Here is a 3,884-nt window from a genome sequence, read left to right on the forward strand (position 1 = left end):
CTCCTCCTCCTCCTCCTTCTCTCCTTTCTCCTCTTCTTCCTCCTTCTTCTCCTCCTCCTCCTCCTCCTCTCCTTCCTCCTCTTCTTTTTCCTCCTTCTTCTCCTCCTCCTTCTCTCTTTCACTACCTATATTTGTTTTCTTTTAAATGTTTGTACAAGAAATGAAAATGAAAAAAAAAAAAATGGTAGAGAAAATATTGGATGTTGATTTTTTTTACTCTCTCTCTCTCTCTCTCTCTCAGTATAGTTATAAATATCATTATTATACGATGAAATAAAACTAATATACCAATGTAGTTGTTTTTTTGTTCCTGATGCCTGCCTTCAAGAATCCAGCGTGTTAGGAGAAAAGGGAGGAGGGCGCACAGTTCCCCCTTCCACTTCGCCCCCCTCTGGCGTCAACCTCCACCCCCCCCACCCCCGGCCCCCGCACACCTGCGCCCCTTCCCAAGCAGGCGGTTCTGGTGCCGTCAAGTCAGCCGTGTTATCGGTGACTGATTTGTTCGTAATTAATGTTCTATGTTAAAAAATTTCCTCATTTTGTTTGTGTGTCTCCGTCTCCGTGGCCTTCAGACTTAAGATTTTATTGTTCCGTTTTCTCACGCGTGCACACACACACACACACACACACACACACACACACACACACACACACACACACACACACACACTGTGTGTTACTGTCGCCCCTTGACCAAGGTGGATGGGGTGTGTGGTGTGTGAGGTCCTGGCAGTCCCCAAACTTTAATGGCTTGGCGGGAAGGTTGTTGCCGTGGCGGAGGATTCGGGTTGAGAAAGAACTCCTGACAATGTTTTTATTGTTGTTGTTGTTGTTTTGTTCCTGATTCCTGCCTTCAACAATTCAGCATGTGGAGGAGAGCCCACAGTTCCCCCTTCCCCCTTATCTCTGATATCAACCTCCCCACGTCCGCCCCACACACACCTGCGCCCCTTCCCAGGCCGGCGTCTGCAAGTCGCCTGCTTTTTTTTTTTTTTTTTTTTTTTAGAGACAGCTCAAAGGGCGCAAAAAAAAAAAAAAAAATGGCTCACTCTCACTGCCTAAAAACAGAGGTAAAACCGGTGACTGCTTAATAATTAATGAACAGGTGTGAATTGTACCTGAAGTGACTGGCCAGGCACACGCACAGACCCCAAAAATTCTGAAAACTGTTTGCAACGTGAGGCTGAAACCGCCGAAGACAAGAAGAGGATAGTGACGCGGCAAGGATTAGTGAGACCGGCGGCACAGCGTCAGTTATCCGCAAAGCGATCCACTAGCCCGTGCGGTCTACTTCTTGGATGCAACTTTATAATGGATGGGAGCATCAAACCGAAAAATGTTCATGAGTAGAAATGTCAGAATCAGAAGAATCAGAATCAGAAAGGTCTAGTCAAGCGTCATGGAGCAAGGGCAGGCACACCGCTGGAAGATTATTTATTTTTATTAATACGAGGACAGAACGATATTCACATGCCGCCGTGGCTGGTGGTGGTGCTGGCCAAACAGCCGCGCTCTTCTCTCTGCTACGTCGCATAGTGTGGGGATCGGGGATGCCTGATGGACGGTCGCCAAGCGGTAGGTTGAAGTGCTCCCCGGATTGGTGCCAGCGTTGCCAAGCTATCGTACTCAGCGCTTTTTTTTTTTTTTTTTTTTTTACGTCGCGGCCTATTGCGCCGGTAGGCTCCTTCCCGATGGGGCCTGATGGTCGGCCCAAGGCTTCTTCCCGGTGAGGCCTGATGGTCGGCCCAAGGCTTCTTCCCGGTGAGGCCTGATGGTCGGCCCAAGGCTTCTTCCCGGTGGGGCCTGATGGTCGGCCCAAGGCTTCTTCCCGGTGAGGCCTGATGGTCGGCCCAAGGCTTCTTCCCGATGGGGCCTGATGGTCGGCCCAAGGCTTCTTCCCGGTGAGGCCTGATGGTCGGCCCAAGGCTTCTTCCCGGTGGGGCCTGATGGTCGGCCCAAGGCTTCTTCCCGGTGGGGCCTGATGGTCGCCCCAGCCCGTTCTGGCGCAGGCGAGTGTTTACAGTGGCGCCATCTTGTGTTGGCTCATGTTGCCCTCCCGGAGCTCATCTTTAATCCTAGAATCTAGAGTCCGGGTTGATAGGTGGTCTTCTGGACAGCATGTGGGTAGTTTTAAGCCACTCGGCGGCGGCTGAAAAATCCCAACTTGGTGGCACCGGTCGGGGATTGAACTCGCGTCCTCCTGAACGCAGCGCCGTCACTCTGTCGACTCAGTCACCGCCTCCCCGTTTTGACCGATAGCTATAGCAAAAATTAACGAAAACCATCAAATATTTAACCGTGTTTGCTATAACTTTAATTATCTCTCGTTATTTGTGTAAGTACGAGAGTTTAATGTTTAAGAATAATATATGCGGTGTTTCGAGTACGATAATTTGGCGACGCTGCTTGGTACTCGAAATGGAAGCCCTCGCCTGGCTGGCCCACCGCGCCTTCTTCACACGCACAACATGGTGCCACGATACACTGGTCAAATTCTTTCAGCCGCCCCTCGTACGAACACGGATCAGGACAGAACCAGAAAAACCTTAAAAAAAATACTGTAAAAAAAAAAAGAGAGGAAGGAGGAGGAAAAATGAAGAACAGGAAGAGAAAGAGGAGGAAGAGGAAGAGAAAAAGTACTGCAACCGTAACCAAGGTCAGGACAGAGCCAGAAAAACCTTAAAAAAATACTGTAAAAAAAAAAAAAAGAGAGGAAGGAGAAGGAAAAATGAAGAACAGGAAGAGAAAGAGGAGGAAGAGGAAGAGAAAAAGTACTGCAACCGTAACCAAGGTCAGGACAGAACCAGAAAAACCTTAAAAAAACACCGTAAAAAAAAAAAAGAGAGGAAGGAGAAGGAAAAATTAAGAACAGGAAGAGAAAGAGGAGGAAGAGGAAGAGAAAAAGTACTGCAACCGTAACCAAGATCAGGACAGAACCAGAAAAAGGAAGAGGAAAGCGGATGGAAAGGAAGGCCGAAGACAGGGTTTTTCGTATGTGTGTGTGTGTAAGGGACAACAACCTCCACGAGGCCGACCAGAGGATGTATTTTTTTTCCATGTGGAAGGATCACTTGTAACGCATATATTATCGTGTACATGTGATTGTATGACAGATGTTTAACAGCACGTATTGCTTATGGCCGTGAGAACTGTGCTGAGCTGACGTTTCGACACATACATCCATACAATCACATGTACATGATAATATATGCATTACACACTGCTTCCAGGAAAGAGACCCTTCTGTGTGTATATGTGTGTGTGTGTGTGTGTGTGTGTGTGTGTGGCAAGCGCTTTACGGAGGTGACTGTCTCTTGGGCCGAGGCTCACATTCCACCTGCTGTCTCTTCTCACGCTAAAAAGCCGTGGTTCCGTCACGCTTGTTCCCGCGCTATACTGGATGGAGGCAGCTCATACAAGGGTCCGGAGCCTTCCAACTCCTGCTAATCATCATCTTTACATTTTTGCCGGAATCTTTCCAAATCTATTCATCGACTCATCAAAAACTCTAGAATCAAGAAAAATGTCAGAATCTTGTCAACTTTAATTCTTTCAGAGATTTCTGGCACCTATTCAAGATATCTGCGACACTTTCACTTCTTCATCTTTCCCACCTCTCCTGATGACAGCCATCAAGTCTTTCCTCTAAGTCTGAACTCTTCGCTCAAACTTTCTCTGAAATTTCTACTCTGGACGATTCGGGGCAAATTCCTCCTACTCATCCCACTCAACTCAACTATACTTGCAATTAAAATCCTTAAGAATGTTGTTTTCTATGCCCTCTCTGGCCCCAACCCTTAGATGGCTTCGATGGAGTGCCTCCCATTGTCCTCAACAACTGGACCTCTCACCAGGAAGAAAACGTCAAAGAAAAAAAGGCAACG

At 47.7% G+C, this 3,884-nt stretch overlaps 1 protein-coding gene across 1 annotated transcript in view; it reads left to right on the forward strand.

Annotated features, from left to right (window-relative positions):
* The window catches only part of LOC126992792 (peritrophin-48-like), a 1,853-nt gene extending 1,562 nt beyond the window's left edge, over positions 1-291 (forward strand). Inside the window, exon 2 of the mRNA XM_050851599.1 lies at positions 1-291. This exon is cut by the window's left edge and continues 1,058 nt beyond it. The gene's annotated coding sequence lies outside the window, so the exon portion shown is untranslated.
* Positions 292-3,884: the final 3,593 nt, after the last annotated feature.

This window comes from Eriocheir sinensis, unplaced genomic scaffold (assembly GCF_024679095.1).
Source record: "Eriocheir sinensis breed Jianghai 21 unplaced genomic scaffold, ASM2467909v1 Scaffold50, whole genome shotgun sequence".
NCBI classification, from domain to species: Eukaryota; Metazoa; Arthropoda; class Malacostraca; order Decapoda; family Varunidae; genus Eriocheir; species Eriocheir sinensis.